Source organism: Anser cygnoides, chromosome 21, assembly GCF_040182565.1.
Source record: "Anser cygnoides isolate HZ-2024a breed goose chromosome 21, Taihu_goose_T2T_genome, whole genome shotgun sequence".
Classification (NCBI taxonomy): domain Eukaryota; kingdom Metazoa; phylum Chordata; class Aves; order Anseriformes; family Anatidae; genus Anser; species Anser cygnoides.
In genome coordinates this window covers 2,028,694-2,040,725 of record NC_089893.1, presented here as the reverse complement: position 1 = coordinate 2,040,725, position 12,032 = coordinate 2,028,694, and the positions used below count along the sequence as shown (strand labels likewise).

At 49.0% G+C, this 12,032-nt stretch overlaps 1 protein-coding gene across 1 annotated transcript in view; it reads left to right on the top strand.

The window, feature by feature from the left end:
* Window positions 1–12,032, top strand: part of BCL9L (BCL9 like) — an 87,258-nt gene that overhangs the window by 1,970 nt on the left and 73,256 nt on the right. Inside the window, exons 2-3 of the mRNA XM_013187116.3 lie at window positions 2,108–2,262; window positions 7,029–7,130. The gene's annotated coding sequence lies outside the window, so the exon portion shown is untranslated. The remainder of the gene's footprint in view (window positions 1–2,107; window positions 2,263–7,028; window positions 7,131–12,032) is intronic.

Here is a 12,032-nt window from a genome sequence, read left to right as displayed (position 1 = left end):
TTCTGCCATATCCCAGTCTTCAAGGCCATTTTTTAAATGCAGGCTTTCCCAGAATTACTTACTCTGAGAATTCAAGTACATTTTATTGCAAAGTAATCTTCAGATGCTACATGCAGCCAGATCTGTGAGAGCAGCACAAAGAATTCTACTAGTATGAAGTGCTCTGTATTGCCGAGTGATTTTTTTTTAAAGGGGATCACACAGGTGAGTGAAAGGCTCATCTCTATTTCAGACTTCCAAATACCTATTAAAGACCCTTCCAATGACTAAATAGTTAATATTGGTGGAGTAAGCAAGCTGATCGAGAGTAAAAGAGGTACTACCTCCTAGGCTCTGTTTCCTGTTCTTATATTTTACTAAAGCCCTAAAGGGGGCTTTAGTATCTTACATTTTACTAAAGCTGGGAGGGGGGGAATGTATCAGCAGGAAATTAGATTTCAGACTCAGTACGCATATTGGCCGTTTTGTAGAAGCATACAGACTATGCTCATAGCTGTAGACTTGTTAAGGGACAAGCTGTCAGCCTGTAGCAGGGTGACAGAAAGAGGCTGGTTTTGGCAATTGATTAAAAAGGTTGCACCATAACATTGGCATCATGATTTTGGGAGAATCTCAGCTTAAAAATGAATTCTGCGAACCTTTCATCACAGGTTTGGCCTCAAGTTGTTGTTGTTGTTTTTTTGGTGGGTGGGTGATGAAAAATGGGTAAGATGCTTTTCCCAACTGCAGGATTGCAATGCAGTGCTTTGGGCCAAGTGTTCCTGTGCTGTTTACTGTCACTATTATCACCTTTTGAGCGTTTGCATCTTTTGAGACAAGCTGTTGAAAACTAAGTCAAACGCCAAACCAGGCTTTTCTTGTAAAGGTAACCTTCAAAGGGTAGAAGAGGATTTTGCATGCTTGGCTTTGCCTCTTCAATAAAAACAGGCCTGGAAGTCTATGCTGCAGTAAGGTTTGTGTAGTTTTTATTAGGTATTTCATAAATACCAGGTCAGTATGGCTTTGCTTTTGGTAGATGTGAAAGAATACAGTTGCAAAACTTTTTCTACCTTCCTGTGAAGAGCTCAGTCGTTAAGGCAGACATGCTTCCTGTCAAATTCTTTAGGTATAAACAAGATGTGCTTGGTGGTTTGGTTTCCTCGTAAAAAATTTGAGAGCGCCCCAATCAAAACCTCTTTCCCCTTCCTGACACTGGAGCCTGATATTTGACTTGGGATATGTTGCAAACAATCCAACTACTATAGTTTAATAATTTACTACCTGTCACTTGACCTGTTGTACCACAAAGTTGCTTTCCCCTTTCTATTTGAAATGAAACTCTCATACAGCATATGTATGTAGTTTAGCGTGCATCAGCTGAGGCATAGTAATTCATTAAGCCCATGATTATCTGTATATGCTCTCAATTAATGCCTCACCTACCCACATAACCTTTGATACTTCAATAAACTTGCATCAGAGTGTTAGACTGGATGTGGTTATATTAATAAACTTAGAACAACATAAGTATTTTTAGAGTGAAAGAAGTTCTGAAGTAGCTAAATCTTGCATAGGGATAAAGTGTCTTGACCTGCTTGCCCTTCAGCCAGGCATGGCCTTTTAAAAGCGAGGAAGGCAATGTGTGAGGCTGTAATGTGGGAAAAAGAAGATTCCTTTAAGGAGTAATTTGTCTGAAAACTACAGTAAACAGTTCTTTTCACCGCTTTCAGAAATCATCCCTGGGGAGAGCATGTCTAGCAGGACTGCAGGAGGATAACCAGGAGTATGCTCTGATACTTTGTGTATCCCCTGGGGAGTTAGTGAATTCACCTGACACTGGTTCAGAGCCTTATTTTGCTTTTGGCCATTCTTGTGCTGAATTGCAATTCCATTGGTTTGTATAAATGGTCAATTTATATGATGGTCCCAATTCATGGTCAAGGTGTCATAACCCCTCAGCTCCATCTTGCTATGCCTGCCTTTGCAGGGGAGATGGATCTTGATCAGACTGATGGAGTCAACTTGTAGCAAATAAATCTAGCACTGCTGATTCTTTATGCCACACAGTTTAACCAGAAGCTCATGCTTGTCTCCTAAAACCACCCCTGCTTTTCTTCCTACCCTCCAGCCTCACGAGGTGAAACAGAAGAGAACCTGCTGACGTGCAGAAGGCCAAAGTAGCCAGCATCAGCATCATGAATGGAGCCGAGGATGTAGAAAGGCGGCAAGCTGGAGGTGCCTTGGATCGGGGCATCTGGATTCATCACGGACAACTTTTTTCAGGTGGGTGCTGACTGCGTGGAGGTGGCTTGATGGGACAGTTTTACTGAACACCAGTCTCACTAGCTCCCCTCCCGCCTCGTAACCCCAGGAACTCTAGAGAGGCTTTGTGAACACGTAGCTTAGCATTGGGAGTTACCTTGGCTTTCCTTCTGCAAACCGTAGGGCTCTTTTATAGGTAACTGCATGTTACTGCTAGCATTTCCTGCCAGCGAAGTACGGTACCTGCAGGAGAGACAGGCAATAGTAATTGCTGTCTCTGAATATGCCTTGTGGGATGGATTCTAGCAGTTTGTGGGACAAAGTCAATCTTGGGCTGTAATTCCACAATATCAATGCTACCATGAGTTTTCTCTGCGTGACTTTGCTGCGACCAAGTGGCACGCACCTAGCTGCGGTTCAGGAGCTGTGAGGGGTGGTCAGCGCAAGGTGGGACTGCCCTGCTGGGCGCTTCTCAGCGGGGAGAGCCAACGCAGCACACGGGGTGAGCTGCACTCGTGGTACCTCCTGTGCACCTGCGAGACGCAGGCGGCTGCCGGCACAGCGCAGCGGCTTGGCATCGCCTTCGCTCGCATCACGCTCCGAGGCTGCGTTCTCTCTGAACAGAGGAGTATTTTTTGCTGGTGGGGGCAGGGCAGGCGCGTACCCCCCACATCCTTTGGCTCTGTGAAGCTGCAGTACAAGAGCCGAGCTCGGATCTCTGCCCCTCCTCCCGGATTTTTTTGAAACCACTTCAAAGCCGAGTTGGCGGACGACTGAAGCGACCGCTTCTGTGCCGAGCGCGCCGCCGCTCCCCTTCAGCGCCGCTCCCCGCGGCACAAAGCGCGGCGTTTCCCTTTGATTCCCCCGTTTGAAAGCGGCGGGGCGGCAGCGGGCAGCGCTCCGCGCCGGGCTGCGCCCACCTGGCCCAGCGGGCGCGCGGGGGGCTCGGCCCGGGGCTCCCGCGGGGCCGCCGCCAGGGGGCGCTGCCCGCCGCCGCCCGAGCGCAGCGCGGGGCTGGGCCCGGCCCCGGCCGCCCGCGGCCCGCTCGGCTCCGCGCCGCGGCACGGCGGAGGCTGCGGCCCGGGCCGGGAGCGGCGCGCAGGGGGCTTCCGAGGCCGGGCCCCTCCGGCTGCCCCCCGCCGCGAGCTGAGGCCGCTGCCCGGGGGAGGGGCCTGTGCCCGGGTGGCCTGGCCTCCATTTTGAGTCCTTCCCGCCGGCAGAGGCGGCAAGCGGCGGGGCACGAGCAGCAGCGGGAGGCTGGCGGCTCCGTGCGCTGCAGCAGGCGGCCGAGACGGGCGGGGTGCCTGCCGGCCCCGGGGGGATGGCTGGCACGAGCGCAGGGTGGGATGGAGGGGAGGGTGGAAGAGCAGGGCGTGTCTGCGGTGTGGGTTCGCGCACCCTGCGGTGCCCTCGGAGCTTGAGGCATCTGAAAAGCCTTACCATAATGTCATTTGCAACCCGAAAACGATGCGGGCCCTCCCACGTCACGTGAGGGGGAGTGCATTCGTTACGCTGGATGCTGCTAATGCACAGGTCTGACAGCCTGCTGTAGGATTTTGGTTCGGCTGCGTGATGGCCTATGTACCGCCCTGGGGCATTAGCTCAGGGAAGACCACCTGGTACCAAATCAAGAACCCCACCTAATGCCCTGGCCCAGTGATCTCTTATCAGAATACAGACAGAGCTTGTCTGTAGATGCCTCAAACCTGGAGCTGTTCAAGGCCAGGCTGGATGGGGCCTTGGCCAACATGATCTAGTGGGTGGCATCCCTGCCTATGTCGGGGGGTTGGAGTTAGATACCTTTGAGGTCCCTTCCAACCTGAGCCATTCTATGACTCACTGCGTGATTGTCCTTGCTCAGCTTATGAGGGCACGATCACAGCTTACAACAGTGCAGCTGCGCTGCCAGCATGTGCAGTGTTTAGTTAGAAGAGATGCAGGTCATGGCTGTTGTGCTTGGGAACGGTGGGATGGTGACTTTGCGCAGGGATCAGCAGTAATAAAGCAGTAGAAATGTGTTGCATTGAAGGAAGCACCAGGTAGCTCTATGTCAAGGTGGAGGCTGCTGATGAGCGGTGTCCCTCAGGGGTCTGTCTTGAGACTGGTACTGTTTAATATCTTTATCAGTGGCAGAGACAATGGGATCGAGTGCACCCTCAGCAAGTCTGCAGGTGACACCAAGCTGAGTGGTGCAGTCAATATAACAGAAGGAAGGGATGCCATCCAAAGGGACTTGGACAGGCTGGAGAAGTTGGCCCACGTGCTGAGGTTCAACAAGGCCAAGTGCAAGGTGCTGCACCTGGGTCGGGGCAGTCCCAGACACGAGTACAGACTGGGTGGATCTTTAAGGTCCCTTCCAACCCAAGCCATTCTATGACAGACTTGGGCTAAGGTTAATAAATCTGATTTCTGTTCATCTGGTGACACTCTTCAGGTTTTGTAGCCAGTGACAACTTTGCGTGCACTATAGAGCTGCAGAATCAATAGGCAACCTTTTTTGTCTGTTGGTTCAGGGCTAAACTGGATGCCTGTACATGGCTTCTTACCAGACAGCATCAAGAATCTAAAGACAGCAGTGTGTGTTCTCACCTCTCAGCCCCAGCATGTGAGGCCTGATGCTGGAATCATATTCAGTTTCTTACAGCAGTATCCAACCAGAGTATTAGGGCACAAGCCTTTGCAAAAGGCAGTTCTGTGTGATTCAGCCTAGTTCTTGCTAGCGGAGAGTCAGTGAGATCATGAGGCCATGTCACTGGAAGTCTCTTTAAAAAAAAAAAAAAAGCTTTTCTTTTTGCCGCAGCTTGGAACAGGGATGGTGTATCTTTAAGGCACCCCCTTCTCATTGCACTAATACCTCAAGGCCTCTGAGTGATTCTGGAGGAGAGGATCAGTGCAGGAGTTTAAGGCATCTCTCCCTGCCCTGCTGCACTGCTCACTTACTGCTCCGAAGGCTCTGCTTTGCCATTTCCATGGGAACCATTAGTTGCTAAGCGACTGGAGCATCATCTGTGCTGAGCCCTCGCATCTAATTATCCCATCACGGTGGCGGAGAGGGGCTGGGGGGGGATTAACTCTTCTACCATGGCAGATCCATTGACAACACTTTAGTAACATTTAAAGGGACATTGTCTCCCTTCTGCAGCATTTGTCGGTAGTCTGTTGCTGAGACAATTACTTGGTTTTCTTGCATCATTTGAGCTTGAGGAGAGATACAGGTTTCTGCAAGTAGCAGAAAAACTGTCTGTGCTTGTGGCACTCAGGCTGCCCATGCACGGAACTCTCCTGGGAGTTCTTGGGGCTTCTTTCTGGTCAAGTTATGCTTGATGTGCTTAGCTGTGTGTTTGGACACTGCAGTCTTGTGGGCTCTGTCAGGGCTATACTTCTAGTCCTTCATATATCTTCTTTGCATTGTGATAGCCTCGATGCTGCCCTTACGTTATTGTGCCTATCCCAAGAGCCTGATGTCATGTCTGCCCCGTGAACTATTACCAGTCCTTCAGAACTTAATTCCTCCCACATCTGCTCTTACGGACGGCCCGCACACAGGCCAGGCCTGCACTTCCAGTCTTTGCGTGGGGATCAGCGTACCGTTATGCCTACTTCTGTTAGAATTCAGGTGTCTACCACATCAGGTCCCCCTACAAAATGCTGTGCAGAATAGATCATGCAAATCTCTACCTTCTTGTTGCCTCTTGTAAGATTTTCTCAGCAATGGAATAGGTGGGCAACTCATTGTCTTTGGTGTGTCTGCAAACTAAAGCAAACATTACCTACCTTGATACTCAGTTCAGTATTATATTGGTGTTTGCTGCTGTGAGGGCTGGAGATTTATTCTTCAAGGAGCCACGAGGATGATTAAGGGAGTGAAGCATGTCCCTTATGAGGAAACGCTGGGGGAGCTGGGTCTCTTTAGCTTGGAGGAGAGGAGACTGAGGGGTGACCTTATTGATGTTCACAAATACGTAAAGGGGGAGTGTCAGGAGGATGGAGCCAGGCTCTTCTCGGAGACATCCAGTGATAGGACAAGGCACAATGGGTACCGGCTGGAACATAGGAGGTTCTGCTTAAATATGAGAAGAAACTTTCTCACAACGAGGGTGACGGAGCACTGAACAGGCTGCCCGGGGGGGGTTGTGGAGTCTCCTTCTCTGGAGACTTTCAAAACCCACCTGGACACATTCCTGTGTGACCTGACCTAGGTGTTCCTGCTCCGGCAGGGGGATTGGACTGGGTGATCTTTCAAGGTCCCTTCCAGTCCCTAACATTCTGTGAGCACTGAAAAGCTGAGGTGTAAAGTAACGATCAAGGAAAATTTTATTTCCTGAAACCTCTGTAACTGGACAATATCAGCTACCGATTGGTGAATTTTGAATGTTCAGATAAAATAATCAGTCTGAGAGCAGATTCTGATTTTGAATTTGCTAATCCAAGATCGATGTTGTGCAGGACTCGGTCTCCCCACCTTAATAGACTGCATCAGGCTGAGATTCTGGGACTTGTGAGAAGAATGGTGCAGCTACCAGTGTGGCTTATCTTTAGACAAATTGCCTGAGCTTTTTTGTTTACCAGCTTTCCTGGAAGTCTGACTGCAAGGTCTGTGGTTGAATAAATTGTATTAGCTTGCCTGCTCTCACCTGGCTGGCTGGATACTGAAGAATTTCTCTGTTACCACTTTCTCCTGAGAAACGGACACTTTGTGATTTGCTGAAGTGATTGCTTTTATAGTGGCTAGATCTTTGAGGCTGTGGAGATTTGTTAGACAGTTTTCCTTTTTTGTTACTGTATAGGTCTATGAACCAGCTGAGGTTACTACAAGGCTTCCTAGCAGTGTTTGCTGCACCTTGCGGAACTACTGATGACAGACCTTCATCAGCAGAGCACTTGGAAAAGTAAGAGAACCCCTCACACCTCTGTGAATTGTCTTTGTTTCTGTGTCCATCCTTGAATTCTAATGTCTTTCACTGCAGCCAAAGTCTGCAGGCATCATCCAGCCCTGGCGATGTGTTGTGCTGACATGTTAGCAGCGCTTCCTCCAATAGCTCAGTGCCAAGGCACACAGCGCCCTGAGGAGCAAAGGTGGCTGCTGGCTAGGTGGGATGGGGCAGCTGGGGGAGATGGATCAGGCGCCCCTCCCTCCCTCCCTCCCTCCCTCCCTCCCTCGCTGCCAGGGTAGGTGGGTGGATGTAGGTGTTATCAGAGCTCTTGTAACGTTCTTGGGGAGAGGCAGGTGGAGGAGACACTTACGTGGACATGAAAATGGGAAATATAGTTAAAGTCCATATGTTAACTAAGAGCTGGAGGGAAGAAATAGATTTCTGCCTGAAGTCTCATTGGTGTTGGCATAATGCTAACAGACAAGGAAGAATAGTTCTGGAGGAGAAGAAAGCATGGGAGATGAAGGTGTTGTGCAGGGGTTCCTGTGGTTTGAAATGGAGAGGATAGTTTGAGGGAATAACATTGTTTTCTCCAGCTGAGTTTGGGAAGCACAAAATAGGAACAGTGTCAAAAGCAAAGGTCTGTGGGTTCTTAGGTGTAAACGGAATGTGTCAGGACTAACAGGAAGATGTTACAGGCCTTACCCACCTGTGTTTGTTTCACTTGCCACCATGCAGCCTGCTCATGTGCTTTCTTGTTCCCTGCATGGGGACTTCCATTCCCCAGAGTGTCAGACCGGCACTCTCTTCTCCTAAAAGAGCTGGGTGTGAGAAACTTCTGAGCTCTTCTTGACCCCCTCAGCAGTGAGGACCCCAGCCAAGCACATGTCTAATGCATCTCCTGGGAAGGCAAGAGAGAATATCTTGTAGCTCAGTGCAGATCAGGGCTCCTGTTCATCTGCCCCTGGGAAACAGCTCAGATTGCTAAGCAGGTGCTGGCTCCCAGTGGTTTCAGATGCTCTAGTAAGGTATTTAACTCTTTTTTTCTTTTTCTTTTTTTTTTCTTTTTCTCAGAGGTCAGGAGTCAATGAGGTTACAGGCTCTGCTGCTCTGACATGCTGATGAATGCCAAGGGCAGGTAGAATGGAAAGATCTAATAGTTTTGGGTTAGACTCCTTTACTTCACAGGATGAGTTTATGGAAATGCACTGGGAAATTATACCTGTCCTCTTTGTCCTGGGGCAGACGGCAGGACTACTGGGGGGGAGGCTCTGCAAAAAAGATAGTTGGAACAAGGGTACACCACGTAGAATAGCTGTGAGAGCCGCTCCTACCTGTTGGTGCAGGCCTGTATGCCACAACTACCCAGCCCCTGCTTGTTCCTAGGTTATTCTGGCCTATAGCTATTTAGCATTGGGATCCCCAACTCCCTTAACTGCCCCCGTACCGTTACTCTGGGTTTGGAGAAGGGAAAGGGAGCTGGCTTGTAGACATGTTACATGGGCAGCAGCACCTTATGAGAACCAAGGTGAAAATGAGTAGAAGGGTTGTGGGTGTAGGGAAGTCTGTACCTGCTTATAAGAGGGTATAGCGACATCTGAATGCCTCTGTGAGAAAGGAAGGTGGTGAGCCAGGTGAGTACAGTGATGTTCGGGGGTAGGGGATGACTCTGCTTCTTAGCAAAAGTGAGACGAAGGTTGTGTGCATGCAGAAATTAAAGAAACTGTTCAGAACAGAATTTGCCATGTGCTGGGGGCTTGCAGGGATCAGGAGAAGCAAATGTGCAAGCCTGTGACTCACGCATGAGGTCCCAGAGTCAGGAAGGAGTAATCTAAAAGCTGCTTGAGCCATGTGCTGAATGTTAATGAGGCAAGCCGTGCTCGCAGAAGTGCTGCAGCCCAGCTCCTGTCACTGTGCTTTACTACCAGTGTGGCTGATTCCCTGAAAAGAGTGAAAAGACTCATACTGGCAGAGCATGCCTGATAACTTGAACTTCTGTGACTTGGATAGCAAGGCAGGCTGGGAGCTTGCAGAGCAGAACGATTAGCACGTCTCTTTGCTCTATCTGAAAGCTCTGTGAAATGCTCCTTTTGCACCTGCAGCCTCCTCAGTGGAGAACAGCCCTCTTCTGTTTGAGAACTCCCAGTACTGCCATGCATGGGGGAGGGAACGTGGGGATGGGTCAGCATTAATCCTTGTTGGGGCAGCACTGTCCATGTCACCGGGGTTAGCAGTGTTTCTGTGCCCTCTGAGTGGAGCGTGGCGTCAGGACAGAATCAGGGCAGACTCAATAAAGAGTTTTGCAGCTCTTGTCCACAGAGAACAACAAACTTGTTTTAGCAAGGCAATCCTTGTCTATCCTGGTGGATGAACACTGAACTGGAGTGGAGCACTCAACTACAGTCACACAGTGCAGTTGCACAGTGGCTTGGACAAGGAAGAAGTTGAAGTGAAGGAGGGGAATTAGAAAGATACAAGGTAATTGCTTAAGTTGGAATTTGACCAGGACACTGAATCAAACAGCCCGACTTCTGGGACATGTCAAGGGGTTTCTAGCAGCTTGTTTGAAATATGGGACTTGGGGTCTTGCAGTTCCTCCTCTGCGGTTGGTTCAGCGATAGGTTTCCTGGCTGTTGAACGGCCAGCGCAGTTTGTAGCTCATTCTGACGTGGAAGCAGAACTCAGGGATATCTTGCCCGGTCTGCTAGATTATACTGTCTTTGCTCTTCAGTTTCACTTGCATGCTTTCTCTTTTGCTTTTCTTTTAATTTTCTTTTGGCTTCTTGGGGCATAAAGGATTTGCAAGAAGAACTGAAGTTAGGAGAGCAGCAGCTGAGGAATCTTGCCAAATGCTCTACACTGGTTGACAGTTCTCAAAACCAGATGGTTACTAATTAAAGGGAGTCAAGTGAGGAGGTTGCATTGGCCTTTCTGTTTTTTTCTTCCTTTGAAGGACATTTTTTTGTGACCCTGGAGGACCATCGCCTTCCCCTTTGTGCAGGGATGTCTTCGAGTGCTTGTAGTACATGGTGATTCCACAGCCATCTGCTGGGTACTCTAAGGAGGAATTGGTTCTGTTCTGAAGAAGCAGGCGCACTGTTTGCTCTAAGCCCAAGGTAGCTGCCATGAGAAGTAGGAAAGAAATGCAGTTGTTGTTTTTTTAAATAAAATAATTAAAGAAAACCCTTACATATCAGAGGAATTTCAGATATCGAGAAGAGCTTTTGTCCTGCAGAAAATCTGGGAGCTTTCCTTGAAGCCTTGTATTGTCAGTAGAAACAAGCCTGTCAGCGTAGCACTGCCCTTTAGCTGAATGGTACCGTCCTTGGGGAACTTCTTGTTTGTCAGTATGCTGCACCTTTCACACAGAGGAGCACTTTAAATACTGCCACTCTCAGGCCATTTGTATGCAAGTGGGCTGCTTCACGTGGCTTTTCTTCATGGTACTGAGAGCTGGATGGCTGGGAAGATGAAAGGCAAGCACAGTGTGTTTCCCTTTTTTTTTTTCCAAGAACATTCGGTTTCTAGAGCCAATCTTAACAGATGCACTGTCAATGCTTAACAGTTCAACCTCATGTGGAAGAATTGTGTATGAGGAAAAATGTATTGGCAGTAACAAACACCTCCCACTCGGACTCATGTCCAAGAAAAGTGTAGCAGCTTTGTCTCAATTATATTCCAGAATTGTGGTCCTTCACAGACTCCCTTTGCTAGGAATCTTGTTCCTTCCTCCTGAAGGGCTGGATTTCAAGGGACTTGAACCAGGACTGCTGGTCATGCCTTCCACTCAGGATTGCTGGGTGGAATCTACTTTCTTGATATACCCATAATAAATTTTGCTGTCAGACCATGCTGTCAGGACCAGTATATCGTCTCTCTTAGGTTAGTTGCATGGTTCCAGGTTGTTTAGGTCTATTGCTGCTGTGTGTGGTCGTTTCCCTCCCAGTCTCTGGCTTGCTTGGTTTAATAGGTAGTTTTTTCCTTGCAGAACTTCAGTAGGGACCGAGCAACTTTGTACTTCGTCTGACAGCTCACCTCTGCAGCCTTGGAGCATGTCACAACCTGGGCAAATTATGTAGACAGCCTGGAGACCAACATAGCTCCCTCCGACCGAGGAGTGCAACAGCTGCCGGGAGTTTACTGTAGCAATATAAGCACAACGTGGAAAGTGCAAAATGTCTTTGTTTTCATTAGTCGTGAAAACAGAGGGTTTCAGGGGAATGCCCTTCTTTTCCATCTTCCTCCGGTGTTTGAGCACCAACAGCTGTTGACTAGAGGGCAGAAGACATAATGAAAATTTTCAGGAGCACACTGTCCACCCCAGAAATACTTGGTGATCACATCAGAGGCTGGCTATGTGATGCCAACCCAGCATTCCCTACTTTGGTGGCAGGTTTTCTGTTTGTCGAAGGTGCCTATAGGTGTGTATGCCCATGTACTGCTCACAGTGCCCTATCCTACCCTTTTGGAGGGATTTATGAGAGTTTTAGGGATAAGCTTAGCTCTTCTGTAGGCAGCCCTGTGTCGTGCTGTTCAGTCCATTTTCTTTCTGCCCTCGCCATGTTCTCTGGAAACACAAGGGCTTCTTTTGTGCCAGAGTTTTACAGGCTTGTAGACAGGAGCAGCTCTACAGACTGCAGAGTCAAAGCAAGGATCTCAAACCTAGCTCTCCTTCTGAACTGAGGAAGTTGTGCTGAGTGCCTGAATCAAGGGGTGTCTATGCAGTTTGTGCCAAATGCAATCCAAGACCCCTGGAGATCTCTTTTCTGGGACCAGCTGGATCTTGTACATTTTTACTACTTTATACCAGGTCTGGGAACACTTTACCACTGTCTAGTCTGGGCAGAGCTGATCTGACTTGCTTTAGTGGTGAACCCAGAGCCTTTGGCTGCTGTGGATGATGCTGGAAATTGACTA